We start from the raw sequence: 12,138 nt of genomic DNA, 5'->3' as shown, positions 1-12,138 counted from the left end.
CCTGAATATGTATAGTGTGTGCGTGTGTGTGTGTGTGTGTGCGCACATGTATCATTCTTGTGTGTTACATTAGAAATATGAAATATTAATGTTTTATTAATTCTAGGTCTTCTAATACAAGCCAATAGTAGTACTTAAGGAACTTAATGGCTTGGTCCTCTAGACAATGATCTATAGTTCTATTTTTCCTGTTCTCCCAAACAGTGTCTGGTCCTATGACCGTGCCATTTGGTGCTGGAATCTGCTGAATTTTGTATTTTTTCCATGGCGATGGAGCAAACTGAACAAAGGCTTCTCACCCGAGGGAAATTCTGTTGAAGGTGGGAAGGGCAAAAAAGGGTGGTTTTCAGTTGGCTTTGGAAAATGCCTCTCTACCCTGAGAGGATATGTAAAAACACCTGGGGAAAAGAGGAGGAACTGTAATGAGAGGTGGAGCATTGATGGGCCCAACTTAGGGAAAGATCAGTTCTGGCTTGTGAAAAGTTACACTGGAAATAAGAACTAGGGCGAGAAATACGATGTGTACAACTTTTCTGGGCTGTGGTTACACAGCTAAACATCGTGCTCAAGATAGCAGGGCTACTTTGAGCACAATATTTCATTCCCACTACCCTTCATTGTGAGGGAGTAGTGGGAAATTCAAAACAAGCATTTAATTCAAACTTTGGTGCCCTATGGTTGGCACAGAGTTTGAAATGTTACCTTGAAATTACTTGTGCAATTTGTGTAACACAAGTTATTTCGAGATACAGCTAAAGTGTAGCCCTAGCTGCAGTGTATTAAGCTTACCTGGTGTGTGTGGTTTTTATTTATGCTTAGTACTTACTTGATTCATGTGTTTTCACATAACTTAATCCTCCTTTTTTATACTTTAATAAAAGCACTTTTGTTTATTATTAAACCCAGTTTAAATAATTGTTTCCAGGGTGGGGACAGATGTTTGTGTCTTTTCCATTAATAAAGGGGAAGAATATCTTGTGTAAAACTTTTGAAAAGAGTAAGATGGATTTATTTGGGGGGTTTGGTTCTATTTGGGGCTATGCTCCTGAGGTGTGGAGTAGTTGCCATAGCTAATCGCTCCCAGAGCTGAACTATTATCATCCAGGTTACTCCACTGGGGTGGGGCTGTTACCCCAACTCTCTGCCTTTGGCAGGGAGACCAGAGCATCTACCCCTGTAGGACAGGGTGCTGTGGTGTCCCAAAGAGCAGGAAGGCGGGTTCAGTGGTATGGTCAGCACATCAGGTGACAGTCTCTAAGGAATCTCTGTGATCCAACACATCACAGTTGCATTATACTTGAACATCTTCACTTCTTCACGGGTTCAGAAGGTAGTGAGAGAGAGAGAGACCACTTGAAAGTATCTTGGTGAAGATAAAAGGGGAGAGAGAGAAAGAGAGAGGTAATTTCCTCACACTGTCTAGCATAGACCACCAAATCAGCAAGAGGAAGTGGATGAGGCATTTCTAAAACAAACAGAAATATCCAAAACACAAGACCTGGTAGCAAAGAGGGCTATAATTCTGCAAATATCTGCAAAATAATACAGTAAAACACAGAGCTTCTGGTAAGTTCTTGGAATGTATCAGGGAAAATTTTTTGTTACAAGAAGTAAAGAAAATGATTGGGGAGGGGACGGTTCTTTTATCCTTGATTCGACCAACAAGGAGCAATTGGTTGCTAATTTGAAAGTGGATGGCAGTTTGAGTAACAGTGATTATGAATCAATAGATTTCATGTTTTTACAGAAAGGAAGGAGTGAGAGTGGCAGAAAAAGTAAAATGGACTTCCAAAATACAAACTTTAAAAGAACTCTGAAAACTAATAGGTAGTCCCATGGAAGGAAAAACTTAAGGAAAAAAAAGCAGAGATCTGGCAGTTTCTCAAAAAGACATTAATATACAACAGCCAACTAGTCTGATGCCAAGACAAAGCAGAAAAATTAAACTGGGGTCCAGTGTAGCTCCATTAGTAGCTTTCCTCCATCACTTTGATTTCTCAAAATCTGTGCACTGCTTCTAAAAGTTGTAAGAAATATGTTTCTAGACTGTAGTTTGTTATTACTCAAAGTTTTTTATTAATATAGCTAGTAAGGAATCAGTTTGTTCAAAAAAAGATTTCCTGAATCTATCTTTGCATGCATTGTTAGACAGATTTGCCGACAGGTAGTCTTAAGTGAATTGCTAGAATGATTGGAAGTGGCATGATTATATTGTTGTTTTTGACAAATAGATGCAGAATTTTAAAATACTGGTGTGTGGAATTTTAATTTTTTTCTCCACAGAACCCCCCCAGGACTACTAATTTTAGCCTACACTGGGGCAGATTCCAGCATTGAAAAGCAAACTTTACAGCAGGTATGAGACAAACGACAAGAATTTTGAAGCTAACAGCTGGGTCTTGCTGTGTGTGCCCCAGATGTTCTTGTTGTGTTGCATCCCCCAACCCTCACTGAATTCAAGCATTATGGTTATAATAAATATCTAGCCCAATATGAGTTAGACAGTCTTTCAATTTATGAGGTTACACATCCTTATGTAGTGGCTCCTACCACAGTCATACATCGCAATTTTGCTAACTCTTGCAGTCTGTGTAACTTTAGGACCCTTGTGGTTAAGATGAAGTTAGCTCTGCAGGCAGCTCTGGCCAAGAAAAGGTGTGTGCAGCAATGCAGCAGGGAAAGTCCCTCTTACTCTAGGGGCATCTGTATCAACCCCTCCAGAGTAAACCCACACACATGCCTCTCATCTCCTAGAAGACTAGAAGGAATCTAGGAAAGAAAATTAATTATTTACAGAGGGCTGAAAGGAGAAAAACAGGGAAATCTTGATGGAGAGCTAAAACAGGATTTCATTCAGCCAAGGCCCAGTGGTACCATTGTTTGAAAGGGCAGACGCTGCAATGTATCTGTGCATAGAGTTCAGGAGTACTGTTGCCCTTTCAGCCCAATGGATGTTGCAGGTAGTCTTCAGTGCCACCAACATTTCCCCAACCAACCTATCCAGTGCATTGGTTGATCTCTGCAAAGTCACATGAGCCGTGTTTACACGTGCACGCTACTTCGAAGTAGCGGCACCAACTTCGAAATAGCGCCCGTCACGGCTACACGCATCGGGCGCTATTTCGAAGTTAACTTCGACGTTAGGCGGTGAGATGTCGAAGTCGCTAACCCCGTGAGGGGATAGGAATAGCGCCCTACTTCGACGTTCAACGTCGAAGTAGGGACCGTGTAGTCGTTGCGCGTCCTGCAACGTCGAAATTGCGGGGTCCTCCATGGCGGTCATCAGCTGAGGGGTTGAGAGACGCTCTCTCCAGCCTCTCAGCTCAATGGTGGCCGCATGGAGCGGGCCCTTAAAGGTCCCCTCCCCCTCCCTTCCTGTGCAGGAAGCTGAGGGAAGGTGCAGGCGGCAGCCCAGACACGCGGCCAGCCTGCACGTCCCTCAGCCATCCAAACCAGCCACCCCAGCTGAGATGGCTGCCTGGCAGCCCCCCCCAGTGCCCCCAGCGGACCCCCCCCCCCCAAGGGGAGCCAGGGCAGCCAGGCTGGCAAGCGGCAGCGGGGCCCCTCCTGGACGGAGGCCGAGCTGCGGGACCTGCTGGGGCTCTGGAGCGAGGAGGAGGTGCTCCAGGTAATGGGGAGCAAGAGGCGGAACGCGGATGCGTTCGCTCGGCTGGCCGACGGCCTGGCTGCCCGGGGTCACCCTGCCCGCACTCCTGATCACGTCAGGAGTAAGGTGAAGGAGCTGCGGCAGGGTTACTCCCGGGCCCGGGATGCGGCCAGCCGATCTGGGGCCGCCCCCGTCACTCGCCCCTTTTACAGGGAGCTCAGGGACATCCTGGGCCCCCGGCACACCACCTCCCCTCCGGCCACCCTTGATACTTTGGCCGACGAGCCCCAGCAGGCCCTGCAGCTGGAGTCCGCCCCGGAGGTAAGCCCCTCACCCGGGGGCCCCCCCCCCCCGGAGCCCACCCACAGGCCATCGCGGCAGGAGGGGGAGGGGGAGGGGAGGGGGGGCTCCTCCTTTGCAGAAATCCGGGCTGCAGATCCTCCTCCTGCCATCCTGGAGCAGCAGCTGGGCCTCCACCCCTCGGGGATCTCCAGACCGTTGGAGTGGACCAACTGGTATGTACCCCCCTCTGGTGTACACCCCTGGGCTTGAGGGGTGGGGGGTAATAGATATGTGTCCAGGGCCCCCCACATGCTCACATGGCCATGGCCCCAACGACAGCAGGGCCATGTCCCTTACAGCAGTGCATCAGCCCCTGCCCCACCCACCCCGCACGACAGTGCCATGCCCCATCCCCGGGGAAGGGGGGAGCGGAACCTCGAGGGGCCCCCGGGAGGAGGGGGTGGGACATCCCGCAGCAGCAGCAGCAGCATGTGATGGAGTGGGGGGAGTGCAAAAGGGAGACTCAGGCTAGATATGAGCAACAAGAGCCGAATAGCTCCCAGGAGCAAAGGATGATCGTGGGCCTACAGCTGGCAGGTGACACCTCTGCCCTGAACAAAGAGAAGGGAGGAGCCGAGCTGGCTTGGAATTGGGGGGGAGGGTGGGGGCCACAGGTAGAGGCTAGGGGAAGGGAGAGCTGGAAGGCAGCCAGCCTGAGGAGGGGGAAAGCTGCATCCCAGAGGGGCACCCCTTGGGGTCTTCTCCCCAGGACGGGTTGGAAGGACTGTCTCCCCCAACAGCTGGTGCTGTCACTCCTGGGAGAAACTGGGCATCCGTGGCCTAAGAAACCTCTCCTGTCAGACCCTGCGGAGTGAAGTGAGGCTCGCTCCCACCAGGGGACGGGGTGCACTGCAGGGGGACCCCTGAACCCCATCCATCACAGCAGCATCTCCCGGGGAGGGGGATGGGGAACCTGCAGCACAGGGCTGGGGGGACAAAGGCCACGGCTCGGGGCCCATACTAACGCCTGTCTCCATTCTTCTTCCCCCCCCTTCTCTCCTGTGTCCCACACCTGCACCATCAGAAGGACCGGAAGAGAGCGCCGGCGAGGCATCAGTGGTCCCGGAGAGCCCTCCGGGGCCATCGCTCCAGGCAAGCCCCTCGGCCGAGGACCGACCGACCAGCCCCACGGCGGGCTAGACGGCGGACCCCGCGCCACCACCAGCCGACGGCGACGGACCCCCAGCTGCTGGCCATCCACCGTCGGCAGCTGGAGGTCGCGGAGCAGCATCTGCAGCTGCAGGAGCGGGCGCTGGCCTGGCGCCAAGAGGCATGGGGGGCCTACATGGAGACTTTCAACCACGTGGTGGACTACCTGGCCCCCCATGCCGCGCCAGCCGCCGCAGCGCCCGACGTGCCTGCTCCACCCGCCGCACCACCAGCTGCTCCGCCCGTCGCCGTCCCGTCCGCCGTCGCCCCGCCACCCACCGCCGAGGGACCCCTGGAGCCAGCTGAGACTCGCCGGGCACATCTTCCGGTCCGGCCCGCCCCCAGCCAGCCCCGGACAGGGCTGCGGCGGGGCTCCCGGCCGCCCACGCCCAGTGCCGGACTTTAGGGGCGAGGGGCCTGGGACGTGGCCCCCCCCCCCTTGTATATAGTTTGAACTTATTATTTTGTGCCCCCCATTTGCCCCGTCCCCCCTATGTAAATAGTTCTCCCCTTTATCCTCCCTGGTTTTCTTTTTATTACTGAGCACACTTTTTTCTTACTATTGTTTTATTTGTACATATTACTTTGGTTCCACACGTTGTATATAGTTTGTTCTTGTTTTATATATTTATAGTTTAAAAAAAAAAAAAAGTTCTCAAAGAAAAAGCAGTTTAAGTTCAGCCACAAGTGCGTGCTGTCATTTGTCCAGGAAAAGTGGGAGAGGGGGCGCGGTTGGGTGCTCCATGGTGTGGGCGTTGGGGCAGGAGTGTGGTGGAGGAAGGGGCGGGCAGTGGGGGGCCTGGCAGAGTTCACCCCGCAGCCTCATCATCGAAGTGGGCCCACAGGGCCTCCCAGACCCGGGTCCCTTCGGGGTCCACCTGCCGACTGGGGGCAGCGGGTGGCTGCACGTCGGCCCTGCCGGCCTCCACAGCCCAGCTCTGGAAAAAGGCCTCCCCCTTGCTCTCCACCAAATTGTGCAGGGTGCAGCAGGCACCCACAATCAGGGGGATGTTGTTGGGGCCCGCATCCAGGCGGGTCAGGAGACATCTCCAGCGTCCTTTCAGGCAGCCAAATGAGCGCTCCACCACCTGGCGCGCGTGGTTCAGGCGCTGGTTGAAGCGCTCCTGGCTAGTGGAGAGATGGCCTGTGTACGGGTGCATGAGCCAGGGCCGGAGGGGTATGCCGCATCTGCGATGACGCAGAGGGGCATGGTGTCCCCCAGAGGGACCTCCCGCTGGGGGATGTAGGTCCCCTTCTCCAGCCGGCGGCACAGGCCCGAGTTCCAGAAAACTCGGGTGTCGTGGGTGCTGCTAGGCCAGCCCACATAAATGTCCTGGAAATGTCCCCGGCTGTCCACCAAGGCCTGGAGGACCACAGAATGGTAGCCCTTGCGATTCAGGTATCGTCCTCCACTGTGATGCGGGGCGCGGATGGGGATGTGAGTCCCATCCAGAGCCCCGAAGCAGTTGGGGAAGCCCAGGGTGGCAAAGGCCGCGATGGTGGCATTTGGGTCCCCCAGCCTCACGAGCCTGTGCAGGAGCATGGCATTGATGGCACGCACAACCTGCAGGTAAAGCACATGGGACAGCACCAATGAGGGGTGAGCAGGGTGTGCATGGCCCTGCCTTGCCCTGCCCTGCCCTCCTCTGCCCTGGCCTCCCCTGCCCTCCCCCCGTGGGTCCTCTTACCTCCATGAGGACAGCCCCGACGGTGGCCTTGCCGACACCAAACTGCTGCCCCACGGATCGGTAGCTGTCGGGAGTGGCCAGCTTCCAGACAGCGATGCCGACCCGTTTCTCCACTGTGAGGGCACGCCGCATGGCGGTGTCCTGGTGCCTGAGTGCGGGGGTGAGCCACTGGCACAGCTCCAGAAATGTCTGCCAGCTCATCCTGAAGTTCCTGAGCCAGCGGTCGTCGTCCCACTCCCCAAGCACCAGCCGCTCCCACCAGTCGGTGCTGGTGGGGTAGCTCCACAGCCGCTGGCGTGTGAGGCGGGGGTGGGGTCGGGGTGCTGCAGGGTTGGGGGTTGAGCCCTGCTGCCCTGGGGGCAGCTCCTCCTCCGGTGTAGCAAGGAGGTGCTCAGCTGCCTCCCGCATGGAATGGAGCAGGGCGAGCTCTGCTCCTGCCGGGAGGGCTGGGTGGACCTCTGGTGGCGGCGGCTGCTGCTGCTGCTGTTGCTGGGGGTCCATGACTGCGTCGCCTGGGGTCTGTGTGCCTATGGCTCCTCAGACCATGTGCTGTGCAGGCTGTGTGTGTCTGGGAGGGGCCCTTTAAGGGAGCGGCTAGCTGTTGCCCCGGAAGCGCTAGTCCACCCTGTGACCCTGTCTGCATGTGTGCCTGGCATCCCTATTTCGATGTGTGCTACTTCGGCGTGTAGACGTTCCCTCGTTGCGCCTATTTCGATGTTGGGCTGCGCAAGGTCGAAGTTGAACATTGACATTGCCGGCCCTGGAGGACGTGTAGACGTTATTCATCGAAATAAGCTATTTCGATGTAGGCTTCACGTGTTGACGTAGCCATGGAGTGACAACCTCAGCACACACCTAGCTAACAGTCTCCCTTTTTATTCCCAACACAAAGTCACAAGCCCTAGTACTCTCAGCTCTATACAGCTTTGGGCTGTAGAGACACTGAATCCAGCTCTGGCTTGTCCTTCTTGAGCTATTCTTCTCTGCCACAGTGCTGTTTTGGCTCATATGCTGGGTGGTCACCCTTGACCACTCTGTCTCTCTCAGGCTTTGAGAAGGATCACTCTGAGGATTTGCTTGGTTCAGTTCTTCTCTTGGGCGCTCCAAATATCTACCAGTATTTATAAATAAATAAAATACACACACACACCAGCACTGGAACCATCAGCCCTTCCCACATGGGGACAAAGATTTAAAGGAGACTTTAAGCCCCAAAGGGTTACATTTTCTAGTTCCTGACCTTTTTAAGACAGTCGATGAGGCAAGAAATGGCTTGCTAGTGAATGAGTCCTCTGTTTGGCTGCCTGTTCCCTTTGCCACCTTCTGGGGAAAAATGACCTGTCAGTTGCTTTAGGCAGAGCTTGCTACCTTTCTCTTTCCTTGTACCAATCTAAAGCTATGCTGACAGGAGGGCAGTAGAATAAGGAAAGCTAAAAGGCTCAGCTGGGCAGCTCCTCTTAATTCTCTGAACAATGAGGGTGTCCTCCTGTTTCTTCCTTCTTCCCCACTGGAGCTGCTCCTTTGACTGCAAGGAGACCATGCTGCAGCCCAGACCTGGGAGAAAGAGGCAAGACTTGAATTGAAGGCTGAATTGATGGGATAGGAACTGATAGGGCTAGCTTGCAAACCTATGCTTTGCGTGGCCATGAGCCCCAGACTGCCAGAATCTGGGGTTGCATGAGGCAGACCAGATCACTAGATAATTGCCCTGTTCTTTTCATTTCCTTTGAAGCATCTGACATTGGCTACTGTTGGAAAAACAGGATACTGGGCTAGATGGACCAGAATTGATTGCTGGATAGTGCACAAACAGGTGGGATCAGAGCTCCTTTAGCAGGGAGTCAGAATCACCCTACCCAATATTTTGAGTATCCCTGGCAGGATTAGGTATGGGATATATGTATTTTTGTGACTCCCTGTTACTGAATGGGTAGGGGAAGTAATAAAAGAAAATGTAGGGTGTGTTTGTGTGTGTGTAGTTTTTTTTTTTTTAAATATTTGAGATCTGAGTCCTTGCTTTGTGGGGCATTTGACTGACTCATTTTTCCGACTTGTCAAATTAATAATATTGATGCAGCCCCATTTCTGGGGTTGTAAGGGGAACTGCTGAAACATGCAGGAGCATAAGCTTTTCAGTATGCCTGAAGAAGTTTGAGGAATTGAGAGGGGGAAAAAGTGACAATACTTTAACTTCCATAAAGAATAGTTAAATACAATAATGACAAACTTGTACTTCATCTGCTATGCATAGCAAGTGATTATGGGTGACAGGTTAAATTCTAACAAAGTATCTTTTTTTTTTTTCTTTTACCTGATATGCTTCACAAATATAAACAAAACTACTGAAATGCAACCACTCCTGGGATGGCAGGAGTGGGAGGTAAGCATCAGTAGAGTATGCTCTACTCTACAATAATAATTTTTCATTGGTTTATATATTGAATACTGACAATATGCTCACATATGCAGACATTCGTGCCCCCAACCCTCCTGGAATTTATGTCTAGAAGAAATGCAAGAAAATTATCACATCATTAAGAATGCTGTGTTCTTGACAGACTATCTTTATGGCCACAGCCAAATCATTTAGCCTTTCTGCCTCCGTTATCCCATCTATAAATAGCAGGGATGGATCCAATAAGTAGTGACATATTGACAATGTAGCCAAGGTTAGTTTGAGGCATGATCTCCATAATATTTTCAGAAATGTCTAACTGTTCCTTACTTTCTCAGGTCACACACACACTTGTCAGGTTGGTGTCATTTTATATAAAAACAATGAAGTCCTGTGGCATCTTTTAGACTAACAGATTTATTGGAGCATAAGCTTTTGTGGGCAAAGACCCGCTTTGTCAGATGCATGCCATTTATATGGACTACTGTAACCTTTTTCTTTCTGGGCTCCCAATAACCCTACAGCTCCCATCCCACTTAACCAAAACACCATTTATTTTTATGACATTATGCACTTATTAAACACAACACAATCCACTTGTCCCAAATAGTTTCCAAATAAAAACAAAAAACAGACAAAAATGAGGATGAAAGGGAATACAATAGAGATAAAAATACAAGCAGTTAGAAGACCTAAGAAACATGGTCTTTATTTTAAAACTCTTGCTTTTCCTATTGTGCATTTACTTGTGCATTCAATGTACATTTTTGTAAAAGTTTTTGTGATTCACAGCAAGCTACTGTTTTAGGTAACATTACTTCTCACCATTGCCTTCCCCTGACTTTTTGTAAGACATTTTAAGTTTCATGTCCTCATCTAGTCCCTGCACAAATCAGACCTGATCTACTGTTTTAATATTGCATTATATTAGCACCAAGACACACCACTCATGATCAGGTCCCTGATGTATTAGAAAACACCCAAACAATCCCTGCCTCAGAAAGATTTTACAATCTTCAGGTTTAGCTTAACAAGCATTTAATTTGTAGCAACCTGGGGTATCTAGCTGCTTGCACAACAGGAGTCTGCATGGACCCTCCTGATGCTCACTTAAAGAACCCTTGTGCATTTTAATCTTCCCCCATTCCAAAAATAGACTTAATGTATGGTAGCACAGTCCACATGGGCATTTAGCGTACACCAGGCCAGAGTGAGGTAGATTTGCATCCGAACTTGCAGTACACTAAGGCCATGTATACATTAGCGAGTTTTTTCAAAAGGAGGGGCTCTTTCAAAAGATCCTGCAGAGCATCTACATGCAAAGAGGGTTCTTTTGAAAGAAGTTTTGAAAGAATGCAGCACTCCTTTTGAAATCGCTCTTCCATTCTGTTTCAGGAAGAGTGCCCCCTTTTGAAAGTGTCTTTTGAAAGAAAACATGTAGATGCTGTCTAGGCTGTTCTTTCAAAAAAGCAGTCCTTCATGGTGCTGGCCAGCTCGTGTGCAGAGATTCCTCTGCCCGCACCATCAGGGCTCTATGGTCTTTTTGTCTGGCTACATTTAAAGCTGCAAGTATCCAGAAACCCTGTGGCAGGAAGCTGAGAGCATGCTACCAGCACCAGATCTACGAGCCTGTAGCAGCATGCCCTCCAGCCCACCCATGAGCCACTGGACACCCCTGGGGCAAGTGTCAAGGAGGCCTGTGCCTCTTGAGGGCTCCCATCTGAGTCGGTGGAGGGTGCTTAGGAGTTTAGCCAGAGCTACGAAAAGAGGGCCCTCTTGTGGATGGAAGCCAAGGTGAAAGACTTCCCAGTACTGTGCGGGATGAGGCGGTCCTCCTCCACACTAGTGGCTGGTGCCGTAAGGCTGTGGCTTTCGATCAGCTGTCCATCAGCCTGAGTGCCTGGGGGCACCCCAGCCGCACGCCATAGCAAGGGCGGTCAAAACTGAAAGAACTGCACACGTTTACTGCTGTGCCTGGGATGTGGCCAACAGCTCAGGGCAATGCCCACCAGCTGCCCCCACCTAAAGGAACTGCACTGCCTCATTGGGCCAAAGGAGATGGATGCAGCCTCCCACCCCCACTAGAGGTGCTGGACACTGCTGGGCCGGAGCTGGGGTCTGAGACAGAGTTGGAGGCCAAGGACCAGCTAGGACCCCTGCCAATGCCCAGGAGCCAGAGCCCACATTGGAGGAGGAGGGGTCCCTAGACATCACTGTCTCTTCTGGCTCCTCTAGACAGGCTCTATCCTCTATTTAAAAAGGTCCTGGCTCAGGTCTGTCTGTCCCATGTAGGGTTGTGTGAGCCATGGGAGCAGGGGGTATTCGGTGTCAGCCGCTGTGCTGGGGGTACATGATTGTGTGTCTGACAGGGAAGCTCCTGTGAGGGGATGTATGGCCCCTCCACCATCCTACACCCAAGCCAGGACTTCTGGAAGACCTGGGCATCATGGGCTCGGCCCGACCAGCCCACTTAGATGTCCAAGAAGCATCCATGGAAGTCCACAAGAGCCTGGAGCATCATGGAATGATACCCTTTTCTGTTGATGTGCCCTCCAGCACTGTGGTCTGGGGCCCAGAAGGTGATGTGTGTCCTGTCCAATGTGCCAAAACATACGTGGAATACCAGGGTGCAAATCCTGTGAGGGTGACTTCTAGGTCCCTGACATGGATGACCCTCTGCAGAAGGACAGCATTGATTACCCAGATGACCTGCAGGGGATGGAGGGCGTAAGCGCCCATGGGTGCATGACTGGGTGCTCCAGGACCCCCATTCCCTGTCCCCGTGGTGGGTGTGTGATGCGAGCATGCATTAGCTCCATGAGGATGGCCCTTGGGCACCTTGCCCACCCCTAACTGGTGCCCAGCTGACTGGTGGCTGTATGGGGTGGCCAGTTGCCAGATGGTGATGGTGACCTACTTCTCCAGGTGGAGCGCAGGCTGCATGTGGGTATTCTGGT

General features: G+C 51.7%; 1 protein-coding gene across 9 annotated transcripts in view; it reads left to right on the top strand.

Annotated features, from left to right (window-relative positions):
• ZFYVE28 (zinc finger FYVE-type containing 28) overlaps window positions 1-12,138 on the top strand; it is a 312,576-nt gene that overhangs the window by 74,553 nt on the left and 225,885 nt on the right. The window contains exon 1 of one of the 9 annotated variants that reach the window (XM_074992355.1): window positions 2,288-2,356. The exons of the other annotated variants lie outside the window; for them this stretch is intronic. The gene's annotated coding sequence lies outside the window, so the exon portion shown is untranslated. Of the gene's footprint in view, window positions 1-2,287; window positions 2,357-12,138 lie in introns of those variants that run through there. 9 annotated transcript variants of the gene reach the window in all.

Source organism: Carettochelys insculpta, chromosome 4 (genome assembly GCF_033958435.1).
Source record: "Carettochelys insculpta isolate YL-2023 chromosome 4, ASM3395843v1, whole genome shotgun sequence".
Lineage (NCBI taxonomy): Eukaryota > Metazoa > Chordata > Testudines > Carettochelyidae > Carettochelys > Carettochelys insculpta.
The sequence above is the reverse complement of the archived record's forward strand: the minus strand, read 5'-3'. Positions and strand labels throughout refer to the sequence as shown.